Below are 21,364 nucleotides of genomic sequence, written 5' to 3'. Positions count from 1 at the left end.
TTGCTGTCTCCCCTCAAGTAAAAGCCTTCTATTGGGGCTCATTCTTGGATGGGATTTAAAACAGATTCCTTGATAAAATTTTTCTCTCTTGCCCATTTACTAGAGCAATGCTTCTCAAACGTCAAACAACTTGTGGGTTACTTGAGGATTTTACCAGAAGTGCAGATTGAATAAACAGATCTTAGGTGGGGCTTGGGATTCTACCCTTTTTTTTTTTTCTAATTAAAAAAAAATTATTTAGTTATGGCTGTTCTAGGTCTTTGCTGCTGTGCGGGCTCTTCTCTAGTTGTGGCCAGCCGCCTTCTCATTGTGGTGGTTTCTTGTTGCTGATCCCTGGCTCTAGAGCACAGGCTCAACATTTGTGGTAATTGGTCTTAGAGCTCAGCAGTATATGGGATCTTCATGTATCAGGGATCAAACCTGTGTCTCCTGTGTTAGCAGGCAGATTCTTTACCACTGAGCCACCAGGGAAGCTCAAGATTCTACATCCTTAACAAGCTTCCAGGTATTGCCAATGTGAACCACCAAATACTCTTTTGAGTATAAGATATTAGCTTCAGTGAAATTAAAATTTTGTGACAGCATCTCAAGGGAATCCCTCCCAGAAGCTCATGGTCCCACTGGGATGTACAGGCACCTTCTTTGCTCTTGGTGCTCTCCATCACTCACACCTCTGCGCTTGTTGTTGTTGTTCAGTCATCAAGTCGTGTCTGACTCTGCAAACCCATGGACTGCTGAATGCCAGGCCTCCATGTCCCTCACCATGAACCCCATGAACCTCTGTGCTAGTCACACACAAATCCATCCTCCATCCTGGATTGCCCACCTTTGGCAGATGTGTACCCTCTCAGCAAGAGCCTGTATTCAGTTTGTCAAATCCTAAATGCAGTGAACATCACAGTTTATCTTTCTGGGCTGGTCTCTTCTCCCCTCTAGTCCTATTCGCCTACTAAGTGACTGATCCTGGCTGAGAGGTTGCTACAGGCCAGGTCCTGCCCCTCGGACCCTGCAAACTCTCCATGCTCTGTCATTCCTCAAGACTCTTGAATACACTACTCCTTTTCCAGGAGTCCTCTCTCCCCTCCTCTGCTGTTAGGTACAAGAGGTCCATGCCACCTCCTCTTGGAAGCCCTCCTAGATTCCTCCAGGCAGGGCCACCTGGCATCCTTCACTGTACTCCAACAGCTTCCAGGAAAGATCTGCTTTATTTTGTTCATTTGCCTGTGTCTATTCCCCAAATGTACCCTCCAGACTGTGAGTTCTTGAAGTGAAGTGTTAGTCATTCAGGCGTGTCTGACACTTTGTGACTCCATGGACTGGGCTTGCCAGGCTCTTCTGTCCATGGGATTCTCCAAGCAAGAATACTAGAGTGGGTTGCCATTTCTTTCTCCAGGATATCTTCCCAACCCAGGGATTGAACCTGGGTCTCCTGCATGGCAGGCAGACTCTTAACCGTCTGAGCCACCAGTGAATTCTAGAGGGGCCTGCAAAGTGTCCTGTCATTCCTAGCATCAATCCCAATGCTTTTCCCTGATCTCCAAATTAATGCAATAAAGTGAATTCTGCTAGCTAACCTATTTGCTCTTCAGAACAGTCAAATCCTTTCTCAACTCCCAGATCATAGGTAAGCAACATCTAAGTGATGCTGTCCACTGATCCGCTTTACTGAAGCTCAAAGAATAAAGAGATATGGGAGGAGCTCTTCAAAGGATGGAAGGCCAGGGTATGTTCATGAAGTTCCCTATGGTTTGGGCTGGGGAGTTGACAAGACATGTCTCATACAGCAGAATGTGCTACTCTACGAGCCATTACTGCATCATGGTGAAGAGTACGGGGCGTGGGATTAGACATCCTGGGTTTAATCTGAGTGAGCAGGTTTACTTTCAGAGCCAGTTCTCCCAACAGGACTAGGACTCACCAGCCCTAGTAGTCACAGGCAGCTGTTGTGAGGATGGAATGGGCTTCTCTAAACCAGCACTTAGTCAGTGCCTGGCACCACGCAAGCACTCTGTACATGGCTGTTACCACATGCTATACAAGCACCATGCTAATCTGAGGAAGAAAGGCAATGCCAAAGGATGTTCAAACTACTGAACAAGTGCACTCATTTCACACGCTAGAAAAGTAATGCTCAAAATTCTCCATGCTAGGCTTCAACAATATGTGAACTGAGAAATTCCAGATGTTCAAGTTGGCTTTAGAAAAGGCAGAGGAACCAGAGATCAAATGCCAACATCCATTGGATTACAGAAAAAGCAAGAGAATTCTAGGCCATCCCTGATAAACTCACTCCTGAGCACAGTGCTTGGCAGTGGGGAAGTGCTCAGTACACGGAGATGCTATTATCACTATTAGGAGTAGAAGCAGCCCAGGAATGAGAACAGCACACTTCAGGACTTGCATCTCTGCCACTGGCATCCTACACAGGAAAGGTTCTACAGGGATAATTATACTGATGTTTAGGTCTGTTAGATGGAAATGGCCCAGTTACTCAGTTTAGAACGTGGAGAACACATATCTAAATATCTAATAGAAATGGTAGATATTTTACTCTCCAATCATTAGAATAGAAGCCTTCCTCAGAAGTCAGGTATCACTGCTGATACGAGTCAATTTGCTTTAATTAATAGATATGTGAGCCCACTTACACACTTATTTCAATATCATTCACTACAACGATGAGAGGGGTATATAGCAGACACTGGTGGTTGACTGACTCATCCCTTCCCAAATCCCTTTCCCTTTCTGGCTCAATGAATTGCCAGATGAAGTCTGTTGTAGGTTTCCTGGGAGCTTTATTTTTCTGATACAGATGCTGCCCCTTCCTCTTCATCCTTCTTCCTAAAGGAACATGAAAAAGATGTCAGGAACTGCAGCAGCTATTCAGTGATTATGAGGAAATAACAAAGAGAATCAAGGAGATTTCTGCACCGGCCTTGTAGAGTTGTTGAAACACATTCCAGTACTGTTACATGAAAACTCTTTGCTTAAGTCACTCTAGAGCAGGGTGCTGCTTGTGCTTGTGTGTGCTCAGTTAGTTCAGTTGTGTCCAGCTCTTTGCGACCTATGGACTGTATAACCCACCAGGCTCCACTGTTCATGGGATTCTCTAGGCAAGAATACTAGAGTGGGTTGTCGTGCCCTCCCCCAGGGGATCTTCCCAACCCAGGGATAGAACCTGTATCTCCTGCATCTCCTGCATTGCAGGCTGCTGCTGCTTCAGTCGTGTCCGACTCTGTGCGACCCCATAGACATCAGCCCACCGGGTTCCCCCATCCCTGGGATTCTCCAGGCAAAAACACTGGAGTGGGTTGCCATTTCCTTCTCCAATGCATGAAAGTGAAAAGTGAAAGTGAAGTCACTCAGTCGCGTCCAACTCTTAGCGAGGTTCTTTATAAACTGAGCTACCTGGGAAGCCCTGGAGGGTGCTGCTACTTGAAGCTAAAAGAATATCTAAATGAGGCAAAACACTCTCTGACATAAATCACAGCAGGATCCTCCATGACCCAGCTCCCAGAATACTGGAAATAAAAGCAAAAATAAACAAATGGGACCTAATTAAAATTAAAAGCTTCTGCACAACAAAGGAAACTATAAGCAAGGTGAAAAGACAGCCTTCAGAATGGGAGAAAATAATAGCAAATGAAGCAACTGACAAAGAACTAATCTCAAAAATATACAAGCAATTCCTGTAGCTCAATTCCAGAAAAATAAACGACCCAATCAAAAAATGGGCCAAAGAACCAAACAGACATTTCTCCAAAGAAGACATACAGATGGCTAACAAACACATGAAAAGATGCTCAACATCACACATTATCAGAGAAATGCAAATCAGAACCACAATGAGGTACCATCTCATGCCAGTCAGAATGGCTGCTATCCAAAAGTCTACAAGCAATAAATGCTGGAGAGGGTGTGGAGAAAAGGGAACCCTCTTACACTGTTGGTGGGAATGTAAACTAGTTCAGCCACTATGGAGAACAGTGTGGAGATTCCTTAAAAAACTGGAAATAGAACAGCTATACAACCCAGCAATCCCACTGCTGGGCATACACACCAAGGAAACCAGCATTGAAAGAGACATGTGTACCCCAGTGTTCATCGCAGCATGTTTATAATAGCCAGGACATGGAAGCAACGTAGATGTCCATCAGCAGATGAATGGATTAGAGAGCTGTGGTACATATACACAATGGAGTATTACTCAGCCATTAAAAAGAATACATTTGAATCAGTTCTAATGAGGTGGATGAAACAGGAGCCTATTATACAGAGTGAAGTAAGCCAGAAAGAAAAACACCAGTACAGTATACTAATGCATATATATGGAATTTAGAAAGATGGTAATGATAACGCTGTATGCGAGACAGCAAAAGAGACACAGATGTATAGAACAGTCTTTTGGACTCTGTGGGAGAGGGTGAGGGTGGGATGATCTGGGAGAATGGCATTGAAACATGTATAATAACATATGTGAAATGAATCGCCAGTCCAGGTTCGATGCATGATACAGGATGTTCTGGGCTGGTGCACTGGGATGACCCAGAGGGATGGTATGGGGAGGGAGGTGGGAGGCGGGTTCAGGATGGGGAACACGTGTACACCCGTGGTGGATTCATGTTGACATATGGCAAAACCAATACAATATTGTAAAGTAATTAGCCTCCAATTAAAATAAATAAATTTATATTAAAATAAAGAATATCTAAATGATGCAACATGGATGCAATTAGAGATGATCATACTAAGTGAAGTAAATCAGAAAAAGACAAATACTACATGATATCACTTACATGTGGAATCTAAAATATGACACAAATGAAGCTACCTATGAAACAGAAATAGAATCCTGGACACAGAAAATTGATTGGTGATTGCCTAGGGGGAGGGAGGGAGTGGGAGGTTGGGGTTAGCAGATGGAAGCTTTTATATATAGAGAATGGACAAACAACACAGTCTTACTACAGAGCACAAAGAACTGTATATAATATCCTATGAGAAACCATAATGAAAAATAATACAAAAAGAATCTATCTATATATATATGTATAACTGAATGACTTTACTGTATAGCAGTAATTAACACCACACTGTGAATCAACTATACTTCAATAATAAATACAGTACAATAAATACATTGTGGTGCTTTAAAAATTAATATTTGTCATATAAACCCTACGAATATGTGCTAATACAACAATAGGAAGACAAATTAACTACTGATTCCAGACTCTTCCTAGATCCCTGCAGAACTCATATTCATAAATCCAGCTCCAATTCACTCTATTTCCTTGGAGGCAAAATGAACACTTTCCTTAGGCAAGAACCACTAGCTCAAGCTAAACTCAGCTATCCAAGGTCCAATCTTAAGTTGACATATGTCAGCCTTACTTAGTTCAGATCATTTCACTTGGGGTTCTGGGTGGCCTGAACCCTTATGACCTAAGGAGGAAGCTATCTAGAGTTGATCCAAACAGATGAATTCCTTCTTTCTGAGAAACTCAGGTTCACAACTTGTACATCTTAGCAACTATATTATGAATAGTAAAAGAAACAAATGAATAAGGAGACTTGTGCTTTCATCAGGCTGAATGAAAAGAAGTAAATAATCGAGACTCCCCTAAGACTCCTAGCTTGTCCTGGGTGTCCCAGGGCGATTTCTAACCCCTCTCACTAGGCAGCACTTGGGGTCTGTGATTCCACATTAATCAATCTTTCTAAGAGCGTCCACTGGACTCAGTGCACTGAATCGAGGCATTCATGTTCATAGCTCCATGGGGGGAGGGTCCTGAGGGCAGGAGGCTGGGGGGAGCAGGCGCTGTGTTTATTCAACTTTGTATTTAAGCAGTTAGCCCAGAATCTGGTACTCCACAGAAGTTTGCTAAATGCTGAATAAATGGAGTCATTTCTATTAATAGTGAGTTGGTAATTCAAATCTCACTGCTGTACTCTAAATGTATTATATGTGCAGAAAATCATCTTAGTGACAAATGATTTACATTATATAAACATTCAATAGCGCAGTCCCCTATAATTATGTTTATCTTTGATTAGGACAACTACAATTTGTGCCTGCCCATTTAATTTGTTTTAGTACAATACATACTACGAGTAAACTCCGAGAGTCGTCCCAGGTAAAACAATTTTCTTATTGAGTTTTAGGATCCGTTTTTCCAATGGAAACTAGATAATACAGCTAAAAAGATTTCAGGTCTCTTTTCTTGCTGTTTGCCAATTTTTATATTCTATTTCACAGAAATATAACTTTGAATCATAATTCCTCATTGCACATATATACAGCACTATTTTCCTTCACTTACAATGATACTGGTGATCATTTAAAGAATGTTCCAGAGTGGGCTACAGAAAATAAAACTTAGAGTCCTCGGTGAGCAACTAGCAACCAAAGTGGAAGTGTATATACACTTAAATAAAAGTGTATATACACCTAAAATACAGGTGTATAAACTGAACAACTGATTTATTGACTACAATACACCTGGCATTGGGGCTGTTTGCTGTACAAAATTTACTCAAGTCTCATACAGTCATTGAAGGGGATCAGGATATGCCATCTCCATATATGCCTTTTGACAAAGATAATTTTGAACTGAAGGCAATTAAGAAACAGCAGATATGGGGAGGGTTTTTGTCTGCCTAAGAATAGGGCACACATTTTCCCCTTTCCTGCTCTAGGATGAAGGGAGTGCTTATTGCCGGAGATGGAGAGCTGGCACTAAGAGTCTCATGTGTTTATAAGTCTCCATAAACTAATCTTCCATTAATCCCCACATATATTTCCTAGTTTGCTTTGCTTTGTTTAGTCACTAAGTAGTGTCTGACTCTTCGTGACCCTATGAACTGTAGCCCACTAGGCTTCTCTATCCATGGGCTTCTCTGGGCAAGAATATTGGAGTGGGTTACCATTTTCTTCTCCAGAGGATCTTCCTGACCCAGGGATCGAACTTGGGTCTCCTGCATCTCCTGCACTGCAGGCAGATTCTTTACCACTGAGCCACCATGAAACTGCATATTTCCTAGTTATACTGTCTAGCTCCTCCTGTAATATACGGTAAATTTCCTGACATTTCTGCTCAATGGGGGTAGGTTTTCCATACTATTACTCTTCAAAATCAGTATCTCTCATCCTCAAAAAGCAGAGCAGTGCCTGATGCAGAGACTTTTTCATAACCCTCCAGACACCGTGGCTTAGGGGAATATGAGGGCTAGGTTTGCCTCCAGGCAGCACTTTGTACTAGCCAGCTACCCAAGAATAAGGGAATTAATCTCTCTGAGCCTCATATTCCTTGGTTATCTAAGAGAGGGGTAATAGTATTGTTGGGGAGTAAAACCTTTCCCTCTATCGTCTTATGTTCAGTGAACAGGGGTCTGTAAATTTAACTGATAAAAGACTGATAGGAAGACATGTGCATTAATATTTTTACACGCATGGGAGTTCACAGAAAAAAAGTGAAACTCAAAGAAGTGGTTAGATGAGGTTATATACCCTTTTTAACAAAGAAAAGAGGGTCTGGGCTTCAAGAGAATAATTGTAGAGAAGTAATCAGTCTTTTGTACTGGAGAAGGCAATGGCACCCCACTCCAGTACTCTTGCCTGGAAAATCCCATGGACGGAGGAGCCTGGTAGGCTGCAGTCCATGGGGTCGCGAAGAGTCGGACACGACTGAGCGACTTCACTTTCACTTTTCACTTTCATTCATTGGAGGAAATGGCAACCCACTCCAGTGTTCTTGCCTGGAGAATCCCAGGGACGGGGGAGCCTGGTGGGCTGCCGTCTATGGAGTCACACAGAGAGGGACACGACTGAAGTGACTTAGCAGCAGCAGCAGCAGCAGTCTTTTGTCCGTTAAATTTACAGATCCCCGTTCACTGAACCTACCTCTTAGGTAGATGGAAAGCTTTTACTCCTGTTGGATGTCACACACTGCCAGATATCAAGGAGCCTTTCTACTGAGAAAACTGTCTTGATCACCGTAAAGTGCTCAGCTTGGCAGATGAAGAAAATGCTGTTAACCCAGTTTTATTATGACTGATTCTAGATGTTGCTTTCCCAAGAGTGAGCATGGCTGCTGCCAGTTCATCCATGGTGTGTGTGTGTGTGTGTGTGTGTGTGTGTGTGTCTGCTTCCTTTTAAGCACCCACTACTATTTCTATGGCAATGGCTATGTTATGGGCAGTGTGAAAAGAGAGATTTCTTGGGAAGAGTTGGGTTTAAGAAAGTTAGTAAAGAACTCTCACAGTGCTAGCAGTTTGAGCCTGGGTTGGTGTTTGAGCAAGAGTTCTAGGTGAGAGGGTGTGGAAGACAAGTGAAGCTCTCAACTACAGCAGCAGATCATTTTACAGACATAGGTCCCTGAGCCTGTTAGAAACAGCAATTGCAATTTATGAGTGCATCAGTGAAATATTTGTCTGGTGATGAAGGAGAAACTTGATAATTAGTATTTTGACTAACCTGTGAAATCAATGACAAGTTATTTTGACTACTGTCAACGCAAAAACAGGAAATGTTTTATTAGTGGCTGCAGTCTTCTGGTACAGGTTAACATTCAGCAAAGAAAGAGTAGCTGACATCCATTAACAGGGCTTGGATTTGAACTATGTTAGTGGATAAGAGCTCATTAATAGATTTTTCAGGGTTTCTCATGGATAAGATCATAGTTCAATAGCCACACAAGGAAGTCCTACAATTTTTACCACAAGTAGTTGGAGTATTCCTTTGTGAATGGGCTTTATGCTGGCATTTTTACAAGCTGTTTGCTGAAGACAGAACCCCATTCTGGATTTTGCTCAGATTGTTTGAATCTAAGTTTAAACAAAAATAGAGTTTTCAGGGACCTCCCTAGGGGTCCAGTGGTTAAGACTGTGTTTTCACTGCAGGGGCTGCTGGGTCAATCCCTGGTTGGGGAACTAAGATCCTGTATTCTGTGTGGTGCAGTAAAAAAAAAAAAAAAGTTTTTTAAAAAAGAGTTTTCAGCCTTGGCTGCCCATTAGAATGACCAAGGGAGCATTTAAAAGATCCAGGCTGTATTCCAGGCCAAACAGTTTAAGTACCTCTGGGTGTCGGGCCCAGGCATCAATACTGTAGTTTGTAAAACTCTCCAGGTGATTCCAACGTGTGACTAGGGTTAAGCAGTAATAGCTTAGAGCTCTCCATGGGTCACTCAATTTATCCCACCGCTCCTGCTTTACCCTGGAGATAGCAAGATACATGCAAAAATTGCTAGGAAATTTTCAAGACAGTCTATCCAGAAGAATCATAATGTGTATGATAATCATAGTGTATATAATGTATATAGAAGGTATTTGATTCTACATATAACAGGCCCTGTAGTACTAAGTAGTAGAAGCAGTTAAGAATAACAACAAAAATAACTAAGACTATGAATTATCTCATTCAGTCATAAGAAAAGCCACGTGAGGTAGGTACTATTGTTACAAGGGTGTAAGAGTCTGCAGGAATGTTCAGAGAAGTTTTTATTTGGCATGAGTGCACGCTAAGTTACTTCAGTCATGTCCGACTCTTTGTGACCCCATGGACTGTAGCCCACCAGGGCTACATCCTCTGTCCATGGAATTTCCTAGGCGAGAATACTGGAGTGGGTTGTCATTTCCTTCTCTAGGGGATCTTCCTGAACCCAGAGATCAAACCCACATCTCTTGCATCTCCTGCATTGGCAGGCAAGTTCTTTACCCTAGTGCCACCTGGGAAGCCTCTTTATTTGGCATGTCCCTCTCTTATTTCCTGTGTGAGAACTTGGTAGAGAAGGGGTCAGAAGGAGATTAGGCCAGGAGAGCTGCCTTCTTGCAGACAGAGCCCAGAAAAGAAGTCAAGGCTACACCGACAGAGGAGATCTGACGGGTAAATGCCTCCCTGATGAGCCAATTGTACCTGATGTTTAGACATCAGATTCTTGTGGACATACCTGCCCTCCACCTCCCTGTAAAGATCAAGCTGAGTTTTTGCAAAAAATAAATTATCGAAAACAGTAGAGCTTACAAGCAAGTAAGCTCACCGGTCCCTTGGCTAAGTATCACTGAAGTTGAACTAAAAAGGGGGTAAGCTTTTAATTTCATGAAACTAAAGAAAAATCACTGTGCATTACAGGATTTTGAAAATAACAGCTCAAGAGACAGTTGCTGGGTTATAGTTCAATAATCCGTTAGTGTTCAGAATGCCAGGTGGTAAGGAGGAAAAACCTCTAGAGCTGAGACTTACGCTGCATGTCTTATAATCAGATCTGACAGCTGGTGGAAGCAAGACGCTCCCCAGTCCTCTCCTATCACACCCTGCATGGGAGAGTGGGAGTCCAGGTTACTGAGAAGAATGTAGGAGGGGGTAAAAAGTGGTTTTTATTTTCACTTGGAGGGAAAAAAAAATACCCTCTTCCTTCCTATGACTAACAAGAAGGAGGAGGAAGAGAGAAACTTCACAAGCGAGAAGCTTCATTTTGTAAACATGAGAAGTACTGTGCTCTGAAAATTGAAGCAAGGAGTAAAACAAAAATTTTCGGTTGGAAACATTCTTATTTATGCTTGTTCTCTACCATATTTATTCCTGAACAACCAAATTACTCTAGGGGAGGAATAGAAAATAAACTAATTTGTGAAACTTGGAAGTTACGGACCAGCAGAAAAATCTCAGTGTGAAGCAATTTAAATATTGTTCCCAAGGAATCTTTAAGAGCAATAACCAAAAGATTTATTATTCTTCATGTATATTTTGTTATGTCTGGTTATAAAAACTTAGGTTGTTTTTCACCATTTACATATTGCTTCAAAAACATTGGCTAAAATAATGAGGTGCAGAGAACAGATAACCATCACTTTCGTAAGATCTTCTTTCTATGTCTGTAAATAACAATAATTTAAAAGTTCTGATATGTACAATGCTATGGTAATTAAGAAGTGCAACATGAAAAAAATATCATTCAGAAGCGAATCTTCTGAGGACGTGAATGAGTGGTCTTCCAAATATTCTATAATCTCTCCCATCTATTTCTCCTTTCATATAAAACTTTTCCCACTCAATTTAAGGAGGAATTTGTCACTGAAATGACAGGCCAGAGCAAAAAAGGATAATTAGTCACCTGAAGGAACCCTCTCATGTTTTACTTAAAAGAAACAGCCAAGAAAGAGAGGTATCTAAATAAGTTCTGATTCTCAAGTTTACCTGAAATGAAAATGGACCAAAGAAGGATATTTACTGAGAAGTAATTATTGCATAAATAATCAGCTGCTGCTAAGTCACTTCAGTCACGTCCGACTCTGTGCGACCCCATAGATGGCAGCCCACCAGGCTCCCCTGTCCCTGGGATTCTCCAGGCAAGAACACTGGAGTGGGTTGCCATTTCCTTCTCCAATGCATGAAAGTAAAAAGTGAAGTTGCTCAGTCACATCCGACTCTTCACTACCCCATGGATTGCAGTCTACCAGGCTCCTCCGTCCATGGGATTTTCGAGGCAAGAGTACTGGAGTGAGTTGCCATTGCCTTCTCCAAATAATCAGCTGGATCCTCTTTTATAAAAAACTAGCTCATTCATGTATCCTCTCTATAGAGTTCACTGAGCATGCAATGTTTTCCAAGGTGCATTAAGAGAGGGAATTGCATAGTCCCATTCAAGTGAAGCTACTAGTGATTCTAATTTAACTCATTGGCTGATGATCTAAAAGTCTGATACTGCCAACTTTCCCTATCTTATGCATTGCTGGTGTTCAAAAATAATGCTTGATTTATTTTGACATTCACACTGTTATTGATATTTCTCAAGTTATTTGGCATTTCACTTGGAAATAAGATACTGTCCAGGAAAATATGTGGTACCAAAATACAGTCAGCATGCTTACTATTCCTTGAACTACTTTCAATGCAGTGTGCCTTATTCTTGCCCCCCCACCCACAGGATATGTTGAGGAGCAGACCTGTCTTTAATATGAGTCAACCTAAGGAAGCATTGTATAAGGGGCAAATATGCTTCTAAAATCAAGTAATATGGTCCAAAACCAAACATAAAAATTTTCCTCATCCCTCAGAGGTAAGGCCTTTCAATTCTTTGAGCTGTTTCTTCTAGCATTAACTTCCATGTTTCTAGGTATATACATATACTGCTACCTCTTAATACATTTGCTTTAGACACTGACTATTGAAAAATGCTTAATTTCCTTTATGATGCGTAAATATTCTTCTTCTCCTGCTAATATAATTATGGCTAGGTCCATATGTATTCAGTGTTCCCATTATAATGACAACATAAGGATTGTTCACTGCTGAACCAGTTAATATTATTCCATTTCCTTATTTGAATTATATTTTATTGTTCATGTAGCTCATAATTCCCTTATTTATTTACTCATGTGGGGGGGGGCATCTGATTAAATGTTTCTCACAACCTCCAACAGCTCTATAAAATGCCTTTCAGTATGACCTTCAACATGGTCAAACTGTCATTTAATTTATGGGTCCATATCCCTCTCTCTTGAATATATACCTATTAGGGTCCTCTAGTTTCCTGCTCCAATCTTGGATGGCTGTGTTCTGGCTGGTGGCAGAGATACCACGCTTGGACTTCCTTTCACTCTCATACGCTCTCCTTCATCTCTTTCCCGTTATCGATCTCTACTTGTCTTCCTCCTTCTTGCTTTACTCCCTTTGGTTTCATAGGACATGTGCTTTAGTAACTTCTGGAATAATGGTGCAGAGAGAGAAAATTGTTTGTGTGCTTGCATGTCTGAAAATGTCTATCTTCTTCTTTACATGATAGTCTGGTTATAGCATTCTCTGTTAAAGATCATTTTCTTTCAGTATCTTGAAGGTATCACTGTATTGTCTTCCAGCTTCCAATGCTTCTGTAGAGAAATTCCATACTCCTGTATTCCTTTTCATTTACATTTTGTCCCTTTATTCTCTCCAGAAGTTTTTTTTTAGCATACTTTCTTTCTCCCTGGTATTTTGGAATTTCATTATCATGTACCTTGGAGGATACCTTGCTTTCATTCATTGTCTGAGTACCTGGTAGCTTTGCAAACTAGAAATCAACACCATCCTTCTTAGAAATTCTGTTCCATTTCTTTGAAAATGCCTTCCTCGCTGTATTTTAAGTTCCTCTTTCTATAACTCTTATTAGTTGGGTGTTGGGCATTCTGAGTTGATACTGTTTTATTACCTTTCCTCTGTCTCCTTTTTTTTTTTTTTTTGTTCTACATTCTGGGGGATCCTTCCATTGAAGAAAATTATTAGGGCACACCGATTATCTTAACATTTTTGACCTTAAGTTCTCTGTATTATTACTAAATTCAGAGTTGTAGTAAGGCTTATGTGAATATATGTAAAATTTTTAGTGCACTTTTCAGTGAATAGTATGGGAATCCTTATGGACTGAATTGTGTCCCTTCCTAATTCATATGGTGAAGCCTGAACCCTCAATATAACTATATTTGAAGATAGGGTCTGTGAGGAGGTGATAAGGGTGGGGGCCTAACCTGATAGACTGGTGCCCCTATTAGGAGAAAAAGAGACACCAGAATTCTCTATGTCCACCACATGAGGTCACAGTGGGGAGCAGCTGTCTACAAAGGAAGAAAACTCACCAGGAGCCAAAACCAACCACGCTGGCACCCTGACCTCAGATTTTCAGCCTCCAGAACTGAACATAAATTTCTGTTGTGTAAGACATCTAGTCTATGGGATTTGTTATGGAAGCTCAAGCTGATTAATATATTTATAGTGACTATATGTTTTATGAAAAATGTTAATTAGCTATTGGACTTACATATTTACTTCAGAAAATAAAGAAGGTATCAGTGAAGAAAGATATCTGTATGTAGCCATGAAAGTTTAGGATGTTAGTGGTACTTAGTGCTATCGTAGAATCACTGAATTACATAGGTGAACAGAGGAGAGGTTAACATTTTACTGAAGTGGTCCTTATATCCAACACCAGCTGTCAGGTATCACAAGTGGGCTGGACCAACAAGGTCCAGCCAGAGAAATGAGTGGAGAATGGGTAGAAAATATGGCTATTCCATAGTGAAATAAATCAGCCTAATGATGGCAGCTTTAGCATTACTTTAATAAAGATGAAACTTTTTTAAGAAGATGGAAATACACAATGGCAAGTTTTCCCAAGTGAGAAGGTTTATATCTAAGACAGATTAAAAAGATGAATTAAATATTGTTCCCACTAATGTAATTATGTAACACAGTAACAAGCTGTGCTGCCACAGTCTAATAAAACATGTGGCCAGGCCATCTAATATCAAGTTTTAGGAAGGAAGCTACAATGATGAAAATATTGGGTGGTTTCTATGCTTATAGAAACAAAATTAATAGAGAACAAATGTATAGACACCAAGGGGGTAAGGGGAGGCAGGGTGGATTGGGAGATTGGGATTGACATATATACACTATTGATATGCTCTATAAAGGACATAACTCATGAGAACTGACCACACAGCACTAGAAATTCTATTGGATGCTCTGGTAACTTACATGGAAAGAAAACCCCAAAAAGAGGGGATATATGTATACTTAAACTGATTCACTTTGCTGTATAGCAGAAACTAACACAACATTATAAAGCAACTGTATCCCAATAAAATAAACAAAAACCCCCAAATTCTTCCTGCTTCATTATGGTGATAACCTTCAGCCAGTCTGTTGGGGATGGAGGTACTGTAGGCCACTTATGGTCATCACCCTGGGGGAAGGTCATGAATAGACTTATTCAGTTCAAAATTATGTTTGGTTTCAGTTTACCAGTGGTTTCCCCAGTTACCTGAATAGAAACAGACAAGCAAAATGTCCATCACAAGGTAAGTACTGAGATATGGGTTGTGGAACCAATGAACATTGTTTCTCTAGAAAGTTGTTTTTATTGACTATAATCTTGGGAATTTACAATGGAAGATAAATCACTAAATTATTCCTCCAAATGTTTAACTAGTATTCAGGACTGACTGATGTTTTCAAGTATCTGACATTGATAAATTGAGTAACTTGGTCAATAGTTACTTTAAACTATTATAACAAGTTGGAAATAGTTTTAAAATAGTTTTATATTTATTTTTATAATGTAGTTATAAAAATAGAAGCCTTAGCCAGGGCTGGAAAAGTTTCAGAAGCCTCTCACAGCACTAAAAATTGTCTGTAGATTTCATGATTAATATCATCATCATCATTACCCTTTGTGTTTACCAAAAAATGCCTATTTTGAGGTGCTCGAAGCATTAGTGAGGCTATATGATTACTTGGATAATATTCACACTTTTCATATTTATATCTTTAACATTTAACCTGGTGCCCTGGATTGTATATAATTCTGACTTAATTTAAAAGGGTTATCTGTATAGAAAACTAGAGGCACTGAGTCAAGTTTCTTAGAAAACATTTCTAAGATAGCCATTGTTCATCTTTTAAAATGTAACTAGGTTATTTCACAATAGTTGTGTATTATAAATTGTTCACATTATAATACGGAATTAATCTTCAGGCTAAGAATTTGTATAACAGTTTAAAATGAACCACCAAATCCTTTCCTTTTATTGTAATAATAATATCTATACTCTGAAGACCACATTCAAGTAGTGGTATTAAAATGGTCCTATGCAAATTAATTATGTACAGGAATTTAATCATTTGTGTCTTTAGGACTAGGAAGACTGCAAATCTTATTGCTGTCTCTAAATGAAAAGCTGGGCTTAGCGATCTCTTCATTGTTTTCTTTCTAGAAGAGCTATGACCTCATTAGGCATTAATAACTTAGAGGATGGGTTAAATATGAGGTTTGAACCTTGTCTCTTTGGAGGAATATTGGGATAATAAGCAGGGTTACTTTTGCCTGTTCATAGAATCTCATAAAGGGTTAGAGAAAGAAGGAATCTCAAATAAATGTGTTCCATCTCTATCCAAAGAGAGATGACTCATTACCCACTAAATCAGTCTCTGATTTTTCTAAGCAATGCCAGTGTTGAGAAAGTCCTCCTTGGATTAAATCTCAGGTTCCTTTCTATAATGTATTCCTGATGGTTCCTCTTCTGACTTTTAGGATGATAATGCATAAGTTAAAATTCTTTTTTGATATGTGTGCTTATAAAGGCTGGAACCGTGTTTTCCTTCTGCCTTCTTTTTCTTAGGCTAATATCCCCAGGTCCCTCCAGCGTTCTTAGCTTCTTCATCATACTATTTTGCAACTGCCATAGTTCTTCATTTCTTTCTTTTTAAAAAAGTAATTAATTTATTTTAATTGGAGGCTAATTACTTTACAATATTGTAGTGGTTTTTGCCATACATTGATGTGAATCAGCCACGGGTGTACATGTGTTCCCCATCCTGAACCCCGCCTCCCACCTCTCTCCCCATCCCATCCCTCAGGATCATCCCAGTGCACCGACCCTGAGTGCCCTGTCTCATGCATTGAACCTGGACTAGAGATCTATTTCACATATGGTAATATACATGTTTCAATGCTATTCTCTCAAATCCTCCCACCCTCGCCTTCTCCCACAGAGTCCAAAAATCTGTTCTTTACATCTGTGTCTCTTGCTGTCTTGCATATAGGGTCATCTTTACCATCTTTCTAAATTCCATATATATGCATTAATGTACTGTATTGGTGTTTTTCTTTCTGACTTACTTCACTCTGTATAATAGACTCCAGTTTCATCCACCTCATTAGAACTGATTCAAATGCCTTCTTTTTAATAGCTGAGCAACATAGATGTTCATCAGCAGACGAATAGATAAGAAAGCTGTGGTACATATGCACAAGGGAATATTACTCAGCTATTAAAAAGAATGCATTTGAATCAGTTCATTGTCTTTCTTTAAAATGTGGTGCCTAGAATTGAATGCAGTATTTAGGCTATAGTAAAAGCTCTACAAATAAAAGCTAGGCCAATATCTCCCTTGTTTTGAATCCCATTAATGCATCCTAAGATTGCATTTGCTTTTTTTTTTAGGGATCACATCATTTTGTGGGCCCACAGTGTACTTTCAGCAAACTAACCCTCTACTCCCAGATATTTATCACAAAAACTAACAAATCCATTCTCCCTCCATCCTTTGCATGTAGAGCTGATTAACAGTCCTATTGAATATAAGCATGTTAGTTTAGACTACTGATTCCCAGTCAAGAGTCATGCTGCCTTCCAAGGACTAATCAGGATCTCTGGAGGAGGCAGAGTTGGGTGACTGGGTGACACACAGGTGGCTAATTTAAAAAGCATAGTCTATATGGTTGTATATTTGAAAAATAAAAAAGAGACACTGGAAAACCCTCAGGAAATGAGACGTCAAGGTATTCCAGTTACCAATTTATTACTCAGCTGCAAATTCATATTTATCACCTGCTTTGCAAAAATTGAGCTGGACCTTTTAAATATTTTATTTTGTCAGCTAGTAAGATGTTAAGCTTTGTCAGTAAAAGGTATTGTAGAGATACTGAGGGGGATGAGGCATCTCCTTGTGAACAGCTTTTCTTGGTACTCCAAGAGCAGATTTCTAGCAAGTCCCATCATCATGGTACCCCAGTGACTTCTCTGCCATTCAGAGAGCCACAGTTTGTCCCTCTTCAACAAGGTCTGGATTTTAATCCTCAGGCAAGGGTGGTGGATAGGGAGACTTTTTCTTGGACACTCTAAGCTCTAAGTGGAGTGGCTACTCCTTATATCTGATTTTCTTATCTTCTTTAGAGCTTTTTGGGCTTCCCAGTGGCTTCCCAGGTACAGAATCCACCTGGAGAAGGAAGTGGCAACCCACTCCAGTATTCTTGACTTGAGAATCCCATGGACAGAGGAGCCTGGAGGGCCATAGTATATGGGGTTGCAAAGAGTCAGACACGACTAAGCGCTTTTGTTGTTGTCCAGTTGCTTCTAAACAACAACAACAGTAGAGCTCTTTATTTTTTTATTAGTCAATCTCTTGTTGCTCCAATCCCCTTTAGAAATAATAGTTCTTTATATGCAACATTCCGGTTCAAGTTACTGTGTGATTTTATTTTCCTAATTGGAACTTGACTGTAATAAAAGGGTCATGAAAAAGAACTGGTTCCAGTTTGTAAAGATTAAGCAAGTAAATATCTCCATAACACCTGACACATGCAAAAGAAAATAATGGAGCTGTTTCCTCTCCTGAATCAAGTGGTTCTGAGGTGCTAGTTTCAAATCCTGTGTATGGTGCTCCAGGCCTCCCGTTGATGGTCTCTATTCTTGCTCGACCATCTTAGAAACCTTAGTTTTCAGATTTCTCCTGTCAGCAGTTAGATCTGTATGCTGGTCTCTACGAGGTGACCTGTATTCAAAACCATCTCTGCCTTTTTTTGCATGTGGTCACCTCCTTCTTGAATGCTTGTTCTCCTCCTCTGAGCCTTATTTCCTTATAAACTTGGATTACCATTCCATTCCTCTAAAAAAAAACCTTCTAATCAATTTTATCACATTTTAATTGCTCATTTGTCCTGCATCTGATGTTGCTATTTTTTGTGGCTTTGGTGTACATGTACAATGTAAAGTATGGATTTTAAATGTTTGAAGTCTCTTTTTTAAGTCTGTTGAAACTCTGACAGTAAATCACAAACTCCTCAAAGGCAGGGACTTTGTTTTTTATTTGTCCTGTATGTCTTTCTTGGGGGGCCTGGTACAGAGCTCATTGGAGGTTTCTTGCTTAGTCAGAGCTAGCTGAATGACTAGGGACAGCCAGAGCCTTCAGTTCTTTGTCAGTTCTGTGACAAATGATGTGCTGACAACTGCTGCAGGAAAAGGAATATGCCCAAAGACACATCCATTCCTTGGGGTATATGTGACACTGAGGCAGTGCATATGGTCCAGTTTATACATTTCCTACTTAAGAGTACAGGTCAGAAATAACCCCATTCAGTGCAGCATAAGGGCTTCCCAGGTGGCACTTTTGGTAGAGAATTTGCCTGCCAATACAGAAGACTTAAGAGATATGGGTTCAATCCCTGGGTTGGGAAGATCCCATGGAGGAGGGCATGGCAACTCACTCTAGTTTTCTTACCTGGAGAATCCCATGGACAGAGCAGCCTGGTGGGCTACAGTCCATAGAGTTGCAAAGAGTCAGGGCATGACTGAAGTGACTTAGCATGCATGCAGCGTAGCATAAACACGGTGTCAAGATAAAGAGTCAGCAAAATGTTACAGTGTAGGAACAATCATGTTTAAGAGACAATATGGTTGGGATATAGACTGGCTATAGCTACTATAAGTAGTTTCTTAAATGGTTTACTCAACACATTTTATTCATTAATTGGAAAGTCTGAGTCATGAGTGGTGAGCTGGAACACAGCCATTCTATCAGCACGGAAGCCAGGCTTGGAATAGCATCAGCTCTGCAGGATTGGAAATGTACAAATGACAGATAACACAAGGACTGCTAACCAGCTTCTATGTGGGGACATGAAGGGCAGGCAAAAGAAATGTGGTAAAGACTTCTTAAGGAAGAGCTGAGGTGCTACGACCTATACTGTAAGTACGGCAGAAGCTAATCAGCTTCACTTGTGGCCCTCAGATGCCAAGTAAATCATTTTAAACTGTGGGACCACAAACTCTAGAGAGTAAGTAAGCAGAATTGTGAACAGTGACCAAGTCAACAGCTAACTTTCCAGAAAATGCAATAAGTAAGGAGCTGCTGGCTTCTCTTTATCAGTCTTCATCACCATGTGAAAGCACAGGAGCCTCAGAGTTGTCAACAGCATCCTTCTATGAATACAAAGGGAAGTGAGGAGACAGGTCTAAGATGTCAGAAGAAATAAGAGAGAACTGACATTGTAAAGGAGAGAGGAACGTTTCCAGTCATCGATAAGTAATAATACATACAAGATATTTTTGGTGGCTTAAATGGCAGTACTACAATTACAGAAGAGGAAAAAAATGAAAACAAAATTTATGTGATAGAAGGCAAGATGTTATTTTATTTAGCAATATTTTCAGACACTTGACCTGCCTCTTTAGAAACCTATATTCAGGTCAGGAAGCAACAGTTAGAACTGGATATGGAACAACAGACTGCTTCCAAATAGGAAAAGGAGTACTCAAGGCTGTATATTGTCACCCTGCTTATTTAACTTCTATGCAGAGTACATCATGAGAAACACTGGGCTGGAAGAAGCACAAGCTGGAATCAAGATTGCTGGGAGAAATATCAATAACCTCAGATATGCAGATGACACCACCCTTATGGCAGAAAGTGAAGAGGAACTCAAAAGCCTTTTGACGAAAGTGAAAGAGGAGAGTGAAAAAGTTGGCTTAAAGCTCAACATTCAGAAAACTAAGATCATGGCATCTGGTCCCATCACTTCATGGGAAATAGATGGGGAAACAGTGGAAACAGTGTCAGACTTTATTTTTTGGGGCTCCAAAATCACTGAAGATGGTGATTGCAGCCATGAAATTAAAAGATGCTTACTCCTTGGAAGCAAAGTTATGACCAACCTAGATAGCATATTCAAAAGCAGAGACATTACTTTGCCAACAAAGGTCCATCTAGTCAAGGCTATGGTTTTTCCAGTGGTCATGTATGGATGTGAGAGTTGGACTGTGAAGAAAGCTGAGTGCCAAAGAATTGATGCTTTTGAGCTGTGGTGTTGGAGAAGACTCTTGAGAGTCCCTTGGACTGCAAGGAGATCCAAGCAGTCCATTCTAAAGGAGATCAGTCCTGGGTGTTCATTGGAAAGAATGATGCTAAAGCTGAAACTCCAATACTTTGGTCAGCTCATGTGAAGAGTTGACTCATTTGAAAAGACTCTGATGCTGGGAGGGATTGGGGGCAGGAGGAGAAGGGGACGACAGAGGATGAGATGACTGGATGGCATCACCGACTCGATGGACTTGAGTCTGAGTGAACTCCAGGAGTTGGTGATGGACAGGGAGGCCTGGTGTGCTGCGATTCATGGGGTTGCAAAGAGTTGGACATGACCGAGAGACTGAACTGAACTAAACTCAGACACTTACGCAAAAACATTTTCAAGATATCTTAAGGTTAATATAACTGGTGCTGAGGACAGTCATTGATCTTCTGGATTTGAGAAGTCTGCTTCAAATATGAAATCAAGAAACATTCCCATAGAAAGTGAAGTCGCTCAGTCGTGTCAGACTCTTTGTGACCCCGTGGACTGTAGCCCACCAGGCTTCTCTGTCCATGGGGTTTTCCTGGCAAGAATACTGGAGTGGGTTGCTATTTCCTTCTCCAGGGGATCTTCTCGACACAGGGATTGAACCCAGGTCCCCCGCATTGCAGGCAGACGCTTTAACCTCTGAGCCACCAGGGAAGCCCATTTAATGCACAAGCCTGCCCAAATTATGGCCTAAATGTCTAAAGGCACCATTATTA

Source organism: Bubalus kerabau, chromosome 8 (assembly GCF_029407905.1).
Source record: "Bubalus kerabau isolate K-KA32 ecotype Philippines breed swamp buffalo chromosome 8, PCC_UOA_SB_1v2, whole genome shotgun sequence".
In the NCBI taxonomy this organism is placed as follows: Eukaryota; Metazoa; Chordata; class Mammalia; order Artiodactyla; family Bovidae; genus Bubalus; species Bubalus kerabau.
This window is presented reverse-complemented; position numbering follows the sequence as displayed.